Source organism: Pelophylax lessonae, assembly GCF_965119305.1.
Source record: "Pelophylax lessonae genome assembly, chromosome: 7".
Classification (NCBI taxonomy): Eukaryota; Metazoa; Chordata; class Amphibia; order Anura; family Ranidae; genus Pelophylax; species Pelophylax lessonae.
In genome coordinates this window covers 60,554,859-60,576,590 of record NC_138774.1, presented here as the reverse complement: position 1 = coordinate 60,576,590, position 21,732 = coordinate 60,554,859, and the positions used below count along the sequence as shown (strand labels likewise).

Sequence of the window (21,732 nt, the reverse complement as noted above, 5' to 3'; positions counted from 1 at the left end):
GAGTTACAGGAGGACTGAGGACAGACAGTAGGTGTTTGGTGGACCGGTCCCCGTGGTGAGTTATGAAAGATAACAGTATATATATAATTTTTTCGAAATTCTATATTTATATAAAATAATGGATGTGTGGGCCTTTTGTTGGGCATGTTTTCTTTTTGGGGGGGGGGGCAGCATTTAGTTCTTGGACCCAGGCAGCACAATCTCTTGGGCCAGTCCATTTCAACAATTTTTTTAAACTGCCCCTATAAAAACACACTTAGGGCTCTTTCACACGGCCGCTCCGTATGTCCGCAAATCATCCTATTTTTTTTGCGGATGATTTGCGGACATAATGTAAGTCAATGGCATTGCGGATGTCAGGGGAATACCATCCACTGACATCCGATTTTCTTCCTTTCAGTTCTGTTCCGTTTTTTGGAACGGAACAGAACCCTATTTTTCCTCCGTTCAAAAAACGGAAAGTAAGGAAAATCGGATGTCAGCGGTGTCATCCGCTGACATCCGCAATGCCCATAGACTTACATTATGTCCGCATATCATCCGCAAATGGATGGGATGATATGCGGACATACGGAGCGGATGACACAAATGTCATCCGCTACGTGAAAGAAAAAAAAGTCCCGCAACGGACAAAAACAGCGGAGCGGCCGTCTGAAAGAGCCCTTACAAGATATGTAATTAAAAGCGCTTAAGTATCTAGCATGTCTGCTTGCTCACCGATCCACAAGGATTGCAGTGGCTGTGTGACGTCACGGGCTCAGCTCCTCCCTCCTATATGCGTATCGCTCTTTCATTGGGCTTCTTCAGTAGGTCTACCTACCTAATGAGAAGGTTTTTCAGCCGGTGGCGGTGTGCGCTTTCTGGTGTCGTAAGCTAAATGGTGATTGAAGAACATTGCAGTGGATCACATAAATTTATGAACTTTGTTTTGTGACACTTTTTTTGGATTTAATATTATGTAAATGGGTTTTTATAAAGAGCACAAAATATACAAGAGTTATAAATGGTATATTTAGTTGCGCTGCACTATATGAGTTAGTTTATGTATTATTTGGTGTGGTTAAATCACTAGGAGTGTACAGCAGCAACCATACACATTTGAACAACAAACACTGACACCGGATTCTGTTATACTGTATATGATTTAAACAGGTAAGGATAACACATTTGAGAGATAGCGCTGATTGTGCTTCATACACTATTTACCATATTTGAAGATCCCTTCTCCTACCTCAAATACCATGCACAAAACCAAGCAAACTTCTTTAACCACTTTACCACCGGAGGATTTTGCTGTCTTACGTCTGGGCCACTTTTTGCGATTCGGCGCTGTGCGACTTTAACTGACAATTGCGCGGTCGTGCGACGCCGTACCCAAATGAAATTGACGTCCTTTTTTTTCCCAAAAACAGAGCTTTCTTTTGGTGGTATTTGATCACCTGTGCGATTTTTACTTTTTGCGCTATAAACCAAAAAAATTTTTGGCCAATTTGTTTTCTGCTACATATGTTTGGTAAAAAAAATCACAATAAGCGTATTTTGATTGGTTTGCGCAAAAGTTATTGCGTTTACTAACTAAGGGAAAGATTTGTCATTTTTGGTGTTTTTTTTTTTAACGAGTAATGGCGGCGATCTGCGTTTTTTTTTGCGGGACTGCGACATTGCGGCGGACAGATCGGACCCTTGACTGACATTTTTGACACTTTTGGGGGTACCAGTGACATTACTGCAGTAATCAGTGCTATAAATATGCACTGTTACTGTAAAAATGACACTGTCAGTGAAGGGGTTAATTTTATTGGAGAGGGAGGGGTTAATGTATGCCTGGTGCTTACTGACGTGTGTGGGGGGAGGTGACTGAGTGACACAAGGACAGATCCAGGGTTCAGCTACGCTGAACCCCACAATCTGACCCTGCCTGTCACTTAGGAGATCCGCCAGCTTGTGTTTACACAGGCGGGCGGATCTTCACACTCGATTCCCCGACGATCGGGGAACAGCAGCGGCGATCGCCGCTGCTCCTCCCCTGGCCCGACTCCCGCTGTGACTGAATACAGACCTACAACAGCCACTTTGCCGCAGTAGGCTCAACGTGAGCAGCGGTAAAGTGGTTAAAGGAAAAAAATATGTAACCATTTATTATATTTTGAACCACTAAATCTGGCTTTTTTCTCCTTGACCTTTTTTATCTGCCTTTGACACAGTTTACCACCCTCTGTTGCCAACTCTAAATTATTTCAAGGTTTCAGGACATTGTTCTTCTGGTTTTTGTTATATAGGTAATCCATATTTTTATCTTTTTCTTTTAGAGTTCCTCGAAAAACCCAGTACTCTCCTCTACTGGCAAATGTATATCTTGCTTAGGTCTCCAAATATATGGGCACCTGATCATCATATCTACTGTCAGGGCTTTTTTTCAACTGGAACTTGATGGAATTCAGTTCCACCACCTCTGCCTTAGGCTCCCTGCCTACCCCTATCACTTGTAAACACAGAAGTCTGGCTTTTGTGTTTACAAGTGATAGCTTGTCTCCCAGTGGCTCCCAAAGATCTGATCTCCTGAGTGGCTCCCACTGAGTGCAGGATGAGGACAAGAGAGATGCAGGTGCCCGGGGTGCAGTGCAGATGCCGACACCCCCTCTGGATGATCTCCCTGTAAGTGAGAGAGGCAGAGCCACCTACAGTATGTGGGGAGGTACTATAACCGGCTGCAAGCTTCAGCCTAATACAGCAACACAAGCAGGACATGTGGAAGATGGTGGGCTTCTAAGGGGGAAGGGGGGGTGAAGATGAAGGCAGTGGAGGGAGGGGTTGCATGGAGAGGTCAGAGCTGAAGAGGGGTGCAAGTGAGATGTGCATGGGGGATACAGAGGTAAGTGCCTGTGGAGGAAGGCTGAACTCTGCACTCCGTATGTAGCGCACCCCTGAAATCTGCACTATGTACATAGCGCACCCCCAAACTTTGCATTCTGTACATAATGCACTCCCACTGTTAGTGACATTTGACCACACCCACTATTTGATGAGGTTTAAAAGATGAGTTTGAGGGGGGGGGGGGGGAGGCTTTGGGTTGTCATGGTTGAGTTTCTGCACCTATTTTCTTAGAAAAAAAGTCCTGCCTACTGTATATAAGCTTGTTGGACATTCAGTTCTAAAACTATGGGCATTAATATAAAGCCACCCCTCATCCTTGCAACTATACCAACCTCCATTCATCTCAAAAGACTTTCTACAAGATTTAGGAGTATGCCTGTGGAAATGTGTGCCCAATGAGCCAATAGAGGATTTGAGATGTCAGGTACTGATGTTGGACAAGAAAACCTGACTCGCAATTGCCGTTCCAATTCATCCCAAATGTGTTCAGTAGGGTTGAGGTCAGAGCACTGTGAAGGCCACTTGAGCTTGTCCACACCAAACTCATCAAACCGTGTTTTTATGGTGCTGGCTTTGTGCACAGGGGCACAATCATGTTAAAACAAAAAAAAAAGGGCCTTCCCAAAATGGTTACCACAAGGTTGTGTAGCACTGCCCCCTAGAAGGCTGCTGGATATTACAATTTAGGGATTCCCCTGGGTTACCCGTAGCAACTGTTTGCAGAAAACTTAACACTTTATGTTCTTGGCTCAATCAAAGATCAGTCCAGGGGATGTTGTTTTGTGGTTTTATTTTAATTGGGATGGGAGAAGAGATGAGTGGGATACTCCAACTGTTATCTATTCACAATGCTGAGAACTTTTAACTTGAGAATGTGACAAGGCCGCTACTTCATCCTGCCACTTGAATAAAGATGAGGTAAGTGTTCCTATTTGTGTTTCTCTTCAGGGTACTCCCAAGTACCCCCTTTCTCTCTGGGATAGCTGACACCCTTCCACTGACTCTACTCTCCGGAGTGGATCTTCTTCCTGGGCAGACCCCTGGGCAAGTTTCTCTGTACTCACGACACTGTTTTTCCAGATTCTCCAATGCCCCAACTCCTGTAGTCAGCTCTCCTGGTGGACCTCTGGGTTCAGCCTCACACCACTGGTACACCAGGCCGACTGCCTGTGACCACCATCAACTGCTGCAGAAGAGGAGGCACCCACCACCCAACTTCTGGGACCTGGCTTCCCGCCCAAAGACCTCTACCTTATGTGCCCCTGGCTTTTTATACCCTGTCATATAATGCACCACTGGCTGTGCGAACCCCTGGGACAGTACCAAAAGCCTGTGTTCCATTGCTCAGGTTTCCTCCAGCATCCAACGTGACTCCCCATTGGATCAGCTGAGGACACTCTCTGAGACCAGATAATTCACACACTGGGCACACTAAGTAGACCTAACTACCAATCCTGCTCCCTGATAAGCAGAGTGCACAAATATTTTGCCTGCTGCTCTTCTGGTAAGCAGAGAGCCAAAACTACACTCTCTTACCTAGCGCTTGACTAGAAGGGTGCTACAGTTGAAAGCATATAATGGCACACTCGCACTATGTGCGGTGTCCTGTTCACACTTCAATGCTGCCTTCAGATGGTATGCAATGTGTTACAGAAAAATGTATCATGCCTGTATTTTTTCTTAAAGAGCCAGAAATCACCTGACCTGGTTTCTGCTGCAGTGCTAAAGAATGAATGGAATGTCACTTTCAGTAAAGTTTCTAAAAAAGAGAAAAAAAAAATTAAACAGCATCTTGCATTGGTATAAACAAAAGGTACCAATTCTTACTGCCAGGACACAGCAGACACTAAGGCTATGTTCACATGTGGGCGTAGTGGATCGCGGGCAGAATCACCGCGATTCTGCCCGCGATCCGGAAATCATTGCAAATCGCGGGACGCATGTGCGTTGCCCGTGATTTGCAATGGCACCCCAAACGCTGTGCGATATTGCCGCGATTTCCGCTTGCCGAATCGCAGTAACATCGCGCAAACAGAATCACAGGACACATGTCGCCCCAAAGAAGCTCTTTTACCTTTTTTGGGCGTCAAGCGTCCCGCGATTTTGTTTGCGCAATGTTACCGCGATTCGGCAGGCTGAAATTGCGGCCACATTGCACAGCATTTGGGGTGCCATTGCAAATCAGGGGCAACGCACAGGCGTCCCGCGATTTGCAATGATTTCCGAATCGCGGAGATTCTGCCCGCGATCCGCTACGCCCACATGTGAATGTAGCCTTACGCTTACACTAAAACAGATTATTTTAGCAAGTGACCAGTGTAAACCTAATTGTCTAAACAAGCTATTCCCAACCAGGGATTTGTGTAACCCCAGGATTTCTCCAGAGGTTGCTAGGAATTCCTTGAGCTGTGGCGAATTGACCTCCCGTTTGATTGTGCATGTGTAGTTGCAGAACCATCACTTGGCATAGTGACATTTTTTCCCATTGAACCCCAATGAATTGGTTTCAGTAAGGATTCACTGAGACCTGAAAATAATTTAAGGGGTTGAGAAATATCTAAACTGTCTTTGTGTGTTGTGTATGAAGTCCTTGTGCGCTGCTATGTATATGGTAAAAAGATCTTTCCTATATTAATATACAAATGGCACAGCTGGGATGGGCAACTACATGGCAGATGAGGTTTAATGTTGAAAAATGTAAAGTAATGCACTTGGGCGTCAGAAACACGAAAGCAAGCTACTCACTAGGGGGGGGGGGGGGACCTCTGGGTGAGTCTAGGATGGAAAAGGACTTGGGGGTACTGGTAGACAACAGGCTTGGCAGTGGCATGCAATGCCAAGCCGCTGCAAGCAAAGCCAACAGAATACTGGGTTGTATAAAAAAGGGGATTCACTCCAGAAATAAAGAGATTATTCTTCCACTCTACAAGACTCTGGTCCGGCCACATCTGGAGTATGCTGTCCAGTTCTGGGCACCGGTCCTCAGGAAGGATGTGCTGGAACTGGAGAGAGTCCAGAGAAGGGCAACAAAAATAATTAGGGGAATGGAGGACATCAGCTATGAGGAAAGACTACAAGCACTGAACTTATTCTCAATGGAGAAGAGACGCTTGAGTGGGGATATGATATCAATGTACAAATACTGTACTGGCGACCCTGGCATAAGGAACAAACTTTTCAGAGAAAGGAGATACAATAAGACACGTGGCCACTCACTAAAACTAGAGGAGAAACGGTTTAACCTTAAAGTACGTAGGGGGTTCTTCACTGTCAGAGCGGTAAGGATGTGGAATTCTCTTCCACAAGCAGTCGTATCAGCGGGGAGCATTGATAGTTTCAAAACTATTAGATGGGCACCTTAAAGACCACAACATACAGGGGTATACAATGTACGGTTAACAGCAAACACACACACATCATAGGCTGAACTGGATGGAGTGATGTCTTTTTTCGACCTCACAAACTATGTAACTATGTAGCTGCAATCATTGAATAGTGACGTCACACCAAAAAGATCATAAACAGTCAAATAATGGTGCGCTTGTTCAACTTGTGAATACATTCTATAAACAAAAATAACAAAAGTGATCGATTTAGCAGCATTGATATGCAGCATCTGCCACTGTTTGTACCCAATATTGATCAATTCTTCAGTCTAATACTGTGAGGATTAGAAAAATCATAAATAAGATGTGAATCACACAATAGTATGAAAAACAATCAATGGTAAGAAAATCCAAATAGTTATAGTCCAAAAATAGGATTAGGCTGGAATCCCATCTGCACAAAATATCCGATCCAATGCCTGCTCACCTCAGGAGAAGACCCCTTTGGTCAGATCAAGCCTTTGGTATATAGATCGCCAGTAATCATGAGAAGAAAAATCTGCTGTATCTTCTGCAGTTCTCATTGCATACAGTGGAGATTCACTCCTCCGAAATTTGCTCAAAGTATGTGAAAATAATATATTGATGTGTATGACATCACTTCCGGGTCCCCATTGACAGTTTCCCCATGCCATCAAGGTCAGAAAAGAATTGAATGCAGTGCAGATCGCAGTGGAACACAGAGGAGACATGCAAGGTCTTTTAGACCCTGGATGTCTCATTAACCACTTGCCGACCGCTCACTGTGCTGCTACTACAGCACAGCGGCTCCCCTGGGTCCAGCGACGTAGACCTACGTCGCTGGACTCCTAGTGGTCTCGGCGGCACATGCGCTCCGCCGGATGCTCGGGTCAGAGTCGGGCCAGAGGAGGAGAGGCGTCAGCTCTGAAGAAACTGACGTCTAGTCAGTGAAACGCGCCAGAGTCGGCGTCTAGTGCCTACACATCCTGAATTTGCCTGCTCCGCAACCCCAGGCTTTCTGCATGGTGTCTTACCGGCTGTTCCCCCGCCTCCATACTCGATGAACCGGACATGACGTCAGGCCGACACTCACGGACCTGCACGTCCGCTACAGGATACCGGCTGAGTGAGTGCATGGGTTGAACGCCGTATAAGGGACACTACGGACCAGTGGCGGCTGGTGCTCAAAATTTTTGGGGGGGCGCAAACAGAAAAGGGGGAGGGGTGGGATGAGTGGAAGCAGGGATGGGATGGGGTGGGATGAGTGGCAGCAGGGATGGGATGGGGTGGGATGAGTGGAAGCAGGGATGGGATGGGTGGCAGATGGGATGAGTGGCAGATGGCATGGGTGGCAGATGGCATGGGTGGCAGATGGCATGGGTGGCAGATGGCATGGGTGGCAGCAGGGATGGGATGGGTGGCAGATGGGATGAGTGGCAGCAGGGATGGGATGGGGTGGGATGAGTGGAAGCAGGGATGGGGTGGGATGAGTGGAAGCAGGGATGGGATGGGTGGCAGATGGGATGAGTGGCAGCAGGGATGGGATGGGGTGGGATGAGTGGAAGCAGGGATGGGATGTGGTGGGATGAGTGGAAGCAGGGATGGGATGGGGTGGGATGAGTGGCAGCAGGGATGGGATGGGTGGCAGATGGGATGAGTGGCAGCACGGATGGGATGGGGTGGGATGAGTGGAAGCAGGGATGGGATGGGTGGCAGATGGGATGAGTGGCAGATGGCATGGGTGGCAGATGGAATGGGTGGCAGATGGCATGGGTGGCAGATGGCATGGGTGGCAGATGGAATGGGTGGCAGATGGGATGGAATAGGATGAATGGCAGCAGGGATGGGATGAGTGGCAGCACGGATGGGATGGGGTGGGATGAGTGGAAGCAGGGATGGGGTGGGATGAGTGGAAGCAGGGATGGGATGGGTGGCAGATGGGATGAGTGGCAGATGGGATGGGTGGCAGATGGCATGGGTGGCAGATGGGATGAGTGGCAGATGGGATGAGTGGCAGATAGCATGGGTGGCAGATAGCATGGGTGGCAGATGGGATGAGTGGCAGATGGGATGAGTGGCAGATAGCATGGGTGGCAGATAGCATGGGTGGCAGATGGGATGAGTGGCAGATGGGATGAGTGGCAGATGGCATGGGTGGCAGATAGCATGGGTGGCAGATGGGATGAGTGGCAGATGGCATGGGTGGCAGATGGGATGGGTGGCAGATGGGATGGATGGCAGATGGCATGGGTGGCAGATGAGATGAGTGGCAGATGGGATGAGTGGCAGATGAGATGAGTGGCAGATGGCATGGGTAGCAGATGGCATGGGTGGCAGATGGCATTGGTGGCAGATGGGATGAGTGGCAGATGGCATGGGTGGCAGATGGCATGGGTGGCAGATGGGATGAGTGGCAGATGGCATGGGTGGCAGATGGGATGAGTGGCAGATGGCATGGGTGGCAGATGGGATGAGTGGCAGATGGCATGGATGGCAGATGGGATGGGTGGCAGATGGCATGGGTGGCAGATGGCATGGGTGGCAGCAGGGATGGGATGGGTGGCAGATGGGATGAGTGGCAGCAGGGATGGGATGGGGTGGGATGAGTGGAAGCAGGGATGGGGTGGGATGAGTGGAAGCCGGGATGGGATGGGTGGCAGATGGGATGAGTGGCAGCACGGATGGGATGGGGTGGGATGAGTGGAAGCAGGGATGGGATGGGTGGCAGATGGGATGAGTGGCAGATGGCATGGGTGGCAGATGGAATGGGTGGCAGATGGCATGGGTGGCAGATGGCATGGGTGGAAGATGGAATGGGTGGCAGATGGGATGGAATAGGATGAATGGCAGCAGGGATGGGATGAGTGGCAGCACGGATGGGATGGGGTAGATGAGTGGAAGCAGGGATGGGATGGGTGGCAGATGGGATGAGTGGCAGATGGGATGGGTGGCAGATGGCATGGGTGGCAGATGGGATGAGTGGCAGATGGCATGGGTGGCAGATGGCATGGGTGGCAGATGGGATGAGTGGCAGATGGCATGGGTGGCAGATGGGATGGGTGGCAGATGGCATGGGTGGCAGATGGCATGGGTGGCAGATGGCATGGGTGGCAGATGGGATGAGTGGCAGATGGGATGAGTGGCAGATAGCATGGGTGGCAGATGGGATGGGTGGCAGATGGGATGAGTGGCAGATGGGATGAGTGGCAGATGGCATGGGTGGCAGATAGCATGGGTGGCAGATGGGATGAGTGGCAGATGGCATGGGTGGCAGATGGGATGGATGGCAGATGGGATGGATGGCAGATGGCATGGGTGGCAGATGAGATGAGTGGCAGATGGGATGAGTGGCAGATGGGATGAGTGGCAGATGGCATGGGTGGCAGATGGCATGGGTGGCAGATGGGATGAGTGGCAGATGGCATGGGTGGCAGATGGCATGGGTGGCAGATGGGATGAGTGGCAGATGGGATGAGTGGCAGATGGCATGGGTGGCAGATGGGATGAGTGGCAGATGGCATGGGTGGCAGATGGGATGAGTGGCAGATGGCATGGGTGGCAGATGGGATGAGTGGCAGATGGGATGAGTGGCAGATGGGATGAGTGGCAGATGGCATGGGTGGCAGATGGCATGGGTGGCAGATGGGATGAGTGGCAGATGGCATGGGTGGCAGATGGGATGAGTGGCAGATGGCATGGGTGGCAGATGGCATGGGTGGCAGATGGGATGGATGGCAGATGGCATGGGTGGCAGATGGCATGGGTGGCAGATGGGATGAGTGGCAGATGGCATGGGTGGCAGATGGGATGAGTGGCAGATGGCATGGGTGGCAGATGGGATGGGTGGCAGATGGCATGGGTGGCAGATAGGATGAGTGGCAGATGGCATGGGTGGCAGATGGGATGGATGGCAGATGGGATGGATGGCAGATGGCATGGGTGGCAGATGAGATGAGTGGCAGATGGGATGAGTGGCAGATGGGATGAGTGGCAGATGGCATGGGTGGCAGATGGCATGGGTGGCAGATGGGATGAGTGGCAGATGGCATGGGTGGCAGATGGCATGGGTGGCAGATGGGATGAGTGGCAGATGGGATGAGTGGCAGATGGCATGGGTGGCAGATGGGATGAGTGGCAGATGGCATGGGTGGCAGATGGGATGAGTGGCAGATGGCATGGGTGGCAGATGGGATGAGTGGCAGATGGGATGAGTGGCAGATGGGATGAGTGGCAGATGGCATGGGTGGCAGATGGCATGGGTGGCAGATGGGATGAGTGGCAGATGGCATGGGTGGCAGATGGGATGAGTGGCAGATGGCATGGGTGGCAGATGGCATGGGTGGCAGATGGGATGGATGGCAGATGGCATGGGTGGCAGATGGCATGGGTGGCAGATGGGATGAGTGGCAGATGGCATGGGTGGCAGATGGCATGGGTGGCAGATGGGATGGGTGGCAGATGGCATGGGTGGCAGATGAGATGAGTGGCAGATGGGATGAGTGGCAGATGGGATGAGTGGCAGATGGCATGGGTGGCAGATGGCATGGGTGGCAGATGGGATGAGTGGCAGATGGCATGGGTGGCAGATGGCATGGGTGGCAGATGGGATGAGTGGCAGATGGGATGAGAGGCAGATGGCATGGGTGGCAGATGGCATGGGTGGCAGATGGCATGGGTGGCAGATGGGATGAGTGGCAGATGGGATGAGTGGCAGATGGCATGGGTGGCAGATGGGATGGGTGGCAGATGGGATGAGTGGCAGATGGGATGGGTGGCAGATGGGATGAGTGGCAGATGGGATGGGTGGCAGATGGCATGGGTGGCAGATGGGATGAAATAGGATGAATGGCAGCAGGGATGAGCACTGCTCTCTCCTGGCTGCCTCTATGAAAGCACATCCTGCCTGAACGGTAAGCAGCTTCTTCTCTCATCACTCCACATGTGCTTCTTGCAAAACACACAGAGTGAGACCTCCCCCGAGAGCTGCACTGTCGCTGGCTGTGTGTTTCCTCTCACTCTGCAATCTATCTCCATTGTCTGCACACACACACACACAGGCACACAGACAGGACAGAGAGGACCACACTGAGTCTGTCTGAGTCTGACTGAGGCACTTACCTGTCACTGCTGCTGCTGCTCTCGGGAGTCGGCCAGTCAGGACTCTCTGGAGAGTGGAGTGGAGACAAGACGTCCTCTTCTCTTCTTCCTCCGATGCGTGCCATCCCGGAGCCCGCTCTGACCATCTGACGGCGGGAAGGTGACCGCACCGCCCCCAGCAATGATGTCCTGAATCATGATTGGTCCAGGCTGGAGTCTGGACCAATCATGATCCAAGACATCACAAAAGGGGGTGGTGTAGCGCAGTGCTCTGCGCTACAGTTACGCCCCAGAAGGCCGCCAATCGGCGCCTCTGCGGGTGGAAAACCTCACCCCCCATAGGCACCAATGAGGCGGGCGCCCCTTGTGGCCAAAAAAAATTTTTTTTTTAAATCTTTTTTTTCTCTTTTTCTTTTTTTGGGGGGGGGGGGGCGGCGCCCCTGCGCCCCCTATCGGCCGGCCGCCACTGCAGCACAGGCTCATTTGCATATATTGACACACTAGAGTGTCTATAGTCTATTAAGTCCATGGCAATTCAGCACACATGTGTTAGTGATTTTTAACCGGTTTAATTGTTTTGTTGTGCCACACACTGTTACCGGTATCACCCTGCTTTTTCCCAGGCACACGTGCCTAATAAATTCAATAATTCTTTTTACACACCATTATTGCCTCCTCAGTGCCCTTAGTTGTTCTCTTGTGTGGTTAATAGACATTCTGTCTTTCACCTCATTTTCTTCTTTTTATGCACTAGTTCCGTTCAACGGTCACCGTGTGAGACACATTTTCATTATTTATGGAATTGTTTATTTCCTTTTTGTGAAATTACGGTAGGGCCATTCAGGGAACATCATTTTTTGCTTTTTGTAGTTCTCTTCCCTGATTGTCAGGGAAAGTGTGAGAAGATCCGCCCGCTTGTGTAAACAAAGCAGGCGGATCTTCTCTTGACAGACAGGGAGAGATCACAGGATTCATCATAGCTGAACCTGCGATCTGTGTCTGTGTCACAGAACCCCCCTCCCCCCATACACGTCAGTAAGCATGAGGCATACATTTAACCCCCTGATCACCAACAGTGTTAACCCCTTCCCTGCCAGTGTCATTATTACAGTAGCAGTGCAAAAAGTCGCAGATCGCCGCCATTACTAGTAAAAAAAAAAAAAAAACAATAAAAATGACATAAATCATTCCTGTAGTAAGTAAACGCGATAACTTATGCGCAAACCTATCAAAATACGCTTATTGCGATTTTTTATTTTTTTTTTTACCAAAAATATGTAGCAGAAAACAATTTGGCCTAAAATGTTAAAAAATTTAGATTCAGAATGTGAAAAATATTGTTTTTTTTTTTTCTTTTTTCAAAATTGTCGCTCTTTTTTTCAAAAATGAAAAATCCCACAGGTGATCAAATACCACCAAAGAAAGCTCTATTTGTGCGGGAAAAAGGACGTACATTTCATTTGGGTACAGCGTCGCACGACCACGCAATTGTCCGTTAAAGTAACGCAGCGCCGAATCGCAAAATATGGCCTGGTCATGGAAGGGGGTAAAATCTTCCGGTCTTAAAGCGGATAAAAATACGCTCATTGAGAATTTTTTTGTCAAAGACATGTAGCTAAATACATTTTGGCCTAAAAATATGACAAAAATTGAATATATTGGATATTTTTTAACAGTCAAAGTAGAAAATGTCAATTTTCGCTAAATTTTTTTATTAATATCCCAAAAAATAAAAAGTGCAGAGGTGATCAAATACCACCAAAAGAAATCTCTGAAAAAAGGACGTAAATTTAGTTTGGGTACAGCATTGCATGACCGCGCAATTGTCAGCTAAAGTCGTGCAGTGCCAAGTTTAAAAAAGTGGCCTAGTCATTGAGCAGCAAAATCTTCTGGGGCTAAAGTGGTTAAAGAGAACCTGTCACCAAAAAAATCAGCACATAGGGGACTTTTTGTCTCCTATACGATGAAAAAAAAAAATTAAGTAAAAAAAAAATGTTTTAAATGGTAAAAAAATAAAATTACACCCAAGCGCGTAAAATCTCCTCACCCACCCAAAAAAACTGAGGCCCACCACCCCCACATATACGCACGTACAAACGTAAATGCACGCGTCGGGCCCCTACGCCTGAAAATGTAGATTGCGATACACATGCTACATATCGCTGGAATTAGAGCATTAATTAGCACCAGTATAGCACCAGACCCCCTTTGTAATGCTAAACTGATGACCTATAGGGGGCTTTTGAAGTTTGTCTCCATTTCACGGGCACATGCAAATTTTAGGTATGGTTATATATTTACGCGATGCAACCTTGGCTTTTATATTTTACCAAATATACATTTTTGCCCCCTAAAATTAGAGGAGTCAGAAGTTTTTTTTTTTTATCTTAAAGAGGTTTTAAACCCTCTCTTATAACTTGTACCCATAGACAAGCATTTAATAAGGCTTACCTATAGGTACTGTAAATATATCCTAAACTTGCACCTTTTAGGAGATATTTACTTTTAATGCAGCCGATGACGTCCTTGGCGCATGCGCTCTGAAGGAACGGCCACTCGTGCCGTTCCTTCTCAGCCCTGTGCCGTGAACAGCGGCTCCCGTGCGTATGTTGGCCATGTCCCTGCTGAGCGGGCGGCACTGCGGAGGCTTTGTTCTAAGGTAAATATTTCATAATGAGCTATTATGCAATGTGTGACATAAAATCATGTGACATACAAAATTGGAACTACCACTATTTTAGTCTCTAGGGTGTCTGCTTTCAGAAATATATAAGATTTGGGGGTTTTATGTAATCTTCAGGCCTAAAATTATTTTTTCTAACGTACAAAAAAATGCAAAAACGGTTCTGCAGTGAAAGGGTTAAAGGATAAGTTCAACTTCGGGAACATGTTACATGTTCCACCCAGTGGTGTATTTTTGTTTTGTGCTGCCCTAGGCAAGACTAAAACTGGGCGCCCCCCCTCCTATGTAAATGTGCCCTACTCCGTCCTTTTAATGGATGTGACTCCCTCCAAAATTGAAGGACTACAAGTCCCAGCATGAACCCCTGAGATCTCACAAGAGGGGGGTTGAGAGGGGGTGGGAGAGAGAGGGGGAGTGGTGAGGGAGGGAGAGAGATAAGGGGGGTGAGAAAGAGAGAGAGAGAGAGGGGGATGAGAAAGAGAGGGGGTGAGAGAGAGGGGGATGAGAAAGAGAGGCAGTGAGTGAGAGAGAGAGGAGATTAGAGATCGAGAGAGAGGGGGGATGAGAGAGAGAGAGAGAGAGGGGGATGAGAAAGAGAGAGAAAGAGAGGGGGATGAGAGAGAGAGGGGGGATGTTAGGGAGAGAGAGGGGGGATGAGAGAGAGATGGGATGAGAGAGAGAGGAGGATGAGAGAGGGGGGTGAAAGAAAGAAAGAGGGGATGAGACAGAGAGGGGGGATGAGAGAGAGCGAGGGGGTAGGTGAGAGAGAGAGAGGGGGGTGAGAGAGGCAGCTCTAGCAACCAATGGCCAATAGAGTCTAAGGCTTTTTTGACGCCACCCTGCAAAGTGCCGCCCTAGGCCTGGGCCTTTTCGGCCTAGGCCAAAATGCAGCACTGGTTCCACCCGTAAGCTTTGTTGGCTAAAACAAAAAAAAACTGGCTCCTAACTTTTTTAGCTGGCTCCTAGATTCAAAGCAAATTTGTCAAGTCCTGTTTTGGCCTATATAGTTTACATGTTAATGTCTCCTATATCAGGGGCTGACTGTATCTTACCAGCTCCTCTTGTCTTAACATTTCAAAATACCCTTCAGATGTTCCTTCATGGATATCTGAGAGGTATCAAAGAACTAAACCTTACAAGAAATGGGCAATTTGGGACTTTATGTGAGAACTGGCGAGTACTGCTCAGTGTCTCCATCCCTGTGAATAGTCAATTTGAAAAGCAAGATGGGATAAATGAAGTTGTGTGAAAAACAGCCGGTCCCTAGTTTGAAATACTTACCCACCAGTCTGCTAACAAACCAAAATAAACCTGTCTAACAATATAAGTTAAAAACAGGAGTTTAGTTAACACACATTTGCAAATGCATGCGGAAGCTGCAAGGCCAACAACAAGGCATCCTGCGTTTCTTGCAGAATCTAACACTAAATAACGCTACTCAACCTGAGTGTCCAAGTGTCTTCACAAAAGGAAGTACATGCTTGCTAATAGATGGATGGGAAACAGATGGGATTGGAGACCGCCCAATCCTCCCCCACCTGCTCCAATCCATGACTGGCAATGAAAAACGCATGGCTGTATAAAAAGCCCATCCATCTATTAGCAAGCATGTGCTTCCTTTTGTGAAGACACTTGGACACTCAGGTTGAGTAGTGTTATTTAGTGTTAGGTTCTGCAAGAAACGCAGGATGCCTTGTTGTTGGCCTTGCAGCTTCCGCATGCATTTGCAAATGTGTGTTAACTAAACTCCTGTTTTTAACTTATATTGTTAGACAGGTTTATTTTGGTTTGTTAGCAGACTGGTGGGTAAGTATTTCAAACTAGGGACCGGCTGTTTTTCACACACCTTCATTTATCCCATCTTGCTTTTCAAATTGAAAGAACTAAACCTTAGCCTGGATAATACTAAGCTAATTGTATTTGTCCTTTCATGCCACTTCCAGTGGAAGTAACTGTAAATGAAGCTGTTCTTCTCTCTTTTCTCCCTGCTTACTTCTATGGGGTTAGTCTTTATTACTCATATCCTGAAGATCACTTCCAAATCTCCAAAATACACCTGTCCCTAACAAAGAAGATCTCCAGTATTCTAGTCCAGTGTTTCACAACCTTTATTCAGTTAACCGATTGCCGACCGCCGCAAGTACATATACTGCGGCTGTCAGCCCCGTGCAGGCAAAGTGACATACCGGTACGTCACTAGCCTGTGAGCCAATAGGTGGCGAGCGAGCGCCGCCTGAGGCGCGCTCCCGCCCCCGCTCGTTCACGGACACCTCAGCGCGAGTGACCGGCGGACCCGATGTCCGCCGGTCACTCGCGATCGTCAGTTACAGAGGCAGAAAGGCAGGTGGCTAATGTAAACACAGCCGCCTGTCTTTCTCCCCTGTGTAAAAGCAGAGATCATACGGTCCTGCTATGTAGAATCGTAGATCTCTGCTGTTACACAAACAGCCACATCCCTGCACAGTAAGAAGCACGCCCCTAGGGATACACTTAGCCCCTCCTTCCCCAATAAAGTTAACCCCTTCCCTGCCAGTGTCATTTTTACAGTAACAGTGCATATGTATAGCATTGATTACTGTAGTAATGTCACTGGTACCCCCAAAAGTATCAAAAATGTCAGTCAAGGGTCCGATCTGTCCACCGCAATGTCGCAGTCCCGCAAAAAAATCGCAGATCGCCGCCATTACTCATTAAAAAAAAAAAAACAACAAAAATCTTTCCCTTAGTTAGTAGACGCAATAACTTTTGCGCAAACCAATCAAAATACGCTTATTGTGATTTTATTTACCAAACATATGTAGCAGAAAACAAATTGGCCAAAAATGTTAAAAAATGTTGATTTTTACCTTTTTGTTTTTTTGGGAATTTCATTTAAAAAAATGTGAAAAATATTGTTGTTTTTGCACAATTGACGCTCTTTTTTTGTTTATAGCGCATGATCAAAAAATCGCTGAGGTGATCAAATACCACCAAAAGAAAGCTCTGTTTGTGGGGAAAAAAAAGGACGTCATTTAGGGACAGCGTCGCACGACCACGCAATTGTCCGTTAAAGTCACGCAGTGCCGAATCAAAAATAGGGCCTGGTCAGAAAGGGGGTAAAATCTTCCGGGGCTTAAGTGGTTAAGGCATACTTTTTTTTTTTCCAAATAGTTTTTATTGAAATTTTAGCAAAACAACATACAAACAAACATTTGAGCGTTTAACAGTCGCTCGTTCACATTACGCACAAAAAGAATGAAAGTGAGCATTGTTTTTTATATATCATTAGCATACGGAACCTAAGCATACATTATATCTCCATGGGTTCCTGTGGAAAGGAGAAATGACAAGGATATAATAGACGGATGTTCATTAGACCGGGTTTTGAGGATACCAGGATGCCCGCGCTGCCCACTGCTTGTCAAAGGAAGCGGTGGTTGTTAAAGTCCTAGCTGCTAACAAACGTTCATATTGGTAGTTGAGATTAATCTGGGTTAGTACTTCATTATGGTTAGGGGCTGAGCTATCTGAATCCCTATGTGGAGAATGGCGAGAGCGGGAGCAGGTTTTTTAAGTATACCTGAGACCTCTGCCATAATTTGAAAAATCTTTTTCCAGTAACTGGAGATGCCTACGCAAGACCAAAACACGTGGTGAATGTTTGCTGCTTGGCCACAGCCACGCCAGGAAAGAGGCGAACAAACCTGGTATGAACTTTGCCGGTATAACTGGGGTTTTATACCATCTAGCCACTATCTTTTGGGATAGGTCCCAATGGTTTACGCAGTGTGTCGCAGATGCAACAGCTTGGAATGCCTGGGTCCATTGATGTTGTGAGAATTGCATACCAAGATCATGTTCCCAACTTGACATTGGAGGAGTTTTCGTGAATGTGAACTTATCACCTAATAAATTATAGAACAAAGAGATACCTTTTTTCTTTTCTGCCGGGGAAGTGAAGAAATTCCAAACTCGGTCGTCCACTTTTATAGTTGGGGGAGGGTGTTTCGTTAAGAACGTTCAGATTTGTAGGTAGGAGAAGAGTGTGGAGGGGGGTAGTGTGTATTTGTCGGCTAGCTCTGCCCAAGGAATTACCGTTTGGTTTGACAGTAATTCGTCTATCCAGTGAATACCATGGTCTTTCCAAACATGAGTTTTTAGATAAGGGATGAGAGTTTCAAGAGTTTGGATGGGGATACATAGAGCAGCGGGTTTTTGCAGGCTAGGTGAGGTTGAGATTATCTTTCTCCAAGCTAACAGTGTAGCATGAGTGGTTGGGGGGAGTGAGTGGATAGTTAGTGGCCTCCACGAGTCCGCCAGAAGCAGCAGGTGCAAGGAGGGAGATTGTGACATTGCTGCTTCAAGATGTACTCAAAGTGCCTCTGGGATCTCGAGGAACCACTTCTCCGCTTGCGATAGGAGTGATGCGGTATAGTAGTCTTCTAATACTGGCCAGCAGGTACCTCCAACTCTTTTGTGCTTAACCAGGTGGGACATTGAACATCTGGGTTTCTTCCCCAGCCAGACGATGCTTTTTAGGATAGCGGTAAGTTCTGTCAGGTATTTATGATGAATAGGGAGGGGATATAGTTCTAAAAAGGTATAATATTTTGGGCAGTTCCCTCATTTTAAATGATGCGATTCTACCAATCCATGAGAGTTCTATTTTGGTCATGCGTTGTAGGTTCTGGCGGATCTTGGCAATGAGGGGTTTAAAATTAAGGTCTATGATTTTGGATATATCGGCGGCCAATTGGATGCCCAGGTGGGATTGATTCCTCAGCCCATGTGTAGGGAAACTGCTTCTGCAAGTGTGTTTTTGTATGGGTATTTACCCCTAAGTCTAATATTAGGGATTTGTGGAAATTTACATTGTAGTAGGATAAGGTGCTAAACTGAGTAAGAATATCATGAATGCACGGCAGAGAAATTATGGGATTAGTAACTATTAGTACCACGTCATCAGCGAAAAGGTTTATTACGTGGGGCATGCGGTTGGCAATAATGCCGGTAATTAAGGGGTGAGATCTGACAGCTTCGACGTGGGGCTCCATCATCAGGTTAAATATGGCTGGTGACAAAAGGCATCCCTGTCTTGTGCCATTTTTAATCATAAATCCTCTTGACAGGAATCCAGATGGGTAGACCCTCGCCGAAGGTCTGGAATACAATGCCAGTATAGCCGATACTATGTGTCCTTGAAATCCGAATTTATTGAGTGTGGCGTTCATATAACCCCTATTGATTCTATCGAACGCTTTTTCAACGTCGATAGAGAGCAAGAGGGTTTGGGTTTTGTGGTGGCGTACGTAATGGATAATATTGATATTAATTATAGAACAAAGAGATACCTTTTTTCTTTTCTGCCGGGGAAGTGAAGAAATTCCAAACTCGGTCGTCCACTTTTATAGTTGGGGGAGGGTGTTTCGTTAAGAACGTTCAGATTTGTAGGTAGGAGTAGAGTGTCGAGGGGGGTAGTGTGTATTTGTCGGCTAGCTCTGCCCAAGGAATTACCGTTTGGTTTGACAGTAATTCATCTATCCAGTGAATACCATGGTCTTTCCAAACATGAGTTTTTAGATAAGGGATGAGAGTTTCAAGAGTTTGGATGGGGATACATAGAGCAGCGGGTTTTTGCAGGCTAGGTGAGGTTGAGATTATCTTTCTCCAAGCTAACAGTGTAGCCTGAGTGGTTGGGGGGAGTGAGTGGATAGTTAGTGGCCTCCACGAGTCCGCCAGAAGCAGCAGGTGCAAGGAGGGAGATTGTGACATCGCTGCTTCAAGATGTACTCAAAGTGCCTCTGGGGACTCGAGAAACCACTTCTCCGCTTGCGATAGGAGTGATGCGGTATAGTAGTCTTCTAATACTGGCCAGCAGGTACCTCCAACTCTTTTGTGCTTAACCAGGTGGGACATTGAACATCTGGGTTTCTTCCCCACCCAGACGATGCTTCTTAGGATAGTGGTAAGTTCTGTCAGGTATTTATGATGAATAGGGAGGGGATATAGTTCTAAAAAGGTATAATATTTTGGGCAGTTCCCTCATTTTAAATGATGCGATTCTACCAATCCATGAGAGTTCTATTTTGGTCATGCGTTGTAGGTTCTGGCGGATCTTGGCAATAAGGGGTTTAAAATTAAGGTCTATGATTTTGGATATATCGGCGGCCAATTGGATGCCCAGGTAAGGGATTGATTCCTCAGCCCATGTGTAGGGAAACTGCTTCTGCAAGTGTGTTTTTGTATGGGTATTTACCCCTAAGTCTAATATTAGGGATTTGTGGAAATTTATATTGTAGTAGGATAAGGTGCTAAACTGAGTAAGAATATCATGAATGCAAGGCAGAGAAATTATGGGATTATTAACTATTAGTACCACGTCATCAGCGAAAAGGTTTATTACGTGGGGCATGCGGTTGGCAATAATGCCGGTAATTAAGGGGTGAGATCTGATAGCTTCGACGTGGGGCTCCATCATAAGGTTAAATATGGCTGGTGACAAAAGGCATCCCTGTCTTGTGCCATTTTTAATCATAAATCCTTTCGACAGGAATCCAGATGGGTAGACCCTCGCCGAAGGTCTGGAATACAATGCCAGTATAGCCGATACTATGTGTCCTTGAAATCCGAATTTATTGAGTGTGGCGTTCATATAACCCCTATTGATTCTATCGAACGCTTTTTCAACGTCGATAGAGAGCAAGAGGGTGTGGGTTTTGTGGTGGCGTACGTAATGGATAATATTGAGGATGCGCCTAGTAGCATCTGGGGCCTGTTGACCTTTGGTGAATCCCATCTGATCTGGCTTTAAAAGATTGGGATAACCCTTATATAGGCGTTTAGCCAAAAGTTTGGCGTATATTTTAATATCAGAATTCAACAGTGATATAGGGTGGAAATTAGGTGGGGAGTCAGGTGGTTTGCCCGGTTTGGGCAGGGTAACAATATGGGCAGAGAGCATTTCCGATGGAAATTCTCCAGTAGAGGCGGCCGAGGTGAATAGAGTTTGTAGGTGAGGTGTTAAGATGGAGTGAACATTTTTGTAATGTTCGTTTGTTAGGCCATCGGGCCCTGGTGATTTGTCCGATGGCAATGTTAGTATAATTTTTTGTATCTCCTCAGAGGTAAAGTCATCATTGAGGTAGGTTAATTGGTGGTCAGACAGTGTAGGAAGGTTGAGAGATTCCAGAAATCCTCTTATGAGGGGTTCCGTGGGTTGTGGGGTGGTAGGGTCGTCATGCAGATTATAAAGTGACCCGTAGTACTCTGTGAATGTGTCAGCTATGGTTTGCGGATTTTCTACTTTCTTTTTAGTGACCTGGTGAAAAAGGTGAGGAATGGTGGATTTTGTCCGTTGGGTCTTAGGCTTCCTTGCTAAGAATTTCCCAGCTTTGTTGTGATTGGCGTAGTAATTAAGTTTAAGGCGCCTCATATACATATCATGTTCGTGACAGAAAAATTCTCTAAGTTGGCACCGTAATTTAGATAGCTGGGAGGCCAAGGCTGGGGAGGGTTGGGCCTGGTTGGCTTTATCTAAGTCTCTAATGTCTGAGAGGAGAGAATCTAGTTTCTCATTATGTAATCTCCTTTTGCGAGCTGAAGCCTGTATGAGTAATCCTCTCACAAAGGCTTTGTGGGCATTCCAATTTACAAAGGGGTTAGTATCTGTTGACCTATTGCGTTGTGAGTGTTAACGTAACTGCTGCATGATCTGACCAAGATATATCATGTATCTCGGATTTTGTAACCCCT

At 47.0% G+C, this 21,732-nt stretch overlaps 1 protein-coding gene across 3 annotated transcripts in view; it reads left to right on the top strand.

Moving 5' to 3' along the window:
* Positions 1-21,732, top strand: part of LOC309560040 (N-acetyllactosaminide alpha-1,3-galactosyltransferase-like) — a 239,112-nt gene that overhangs the window by 76,259 nt on the left and 141,121 nt on the right. The window lies entirely within an intron of this gene.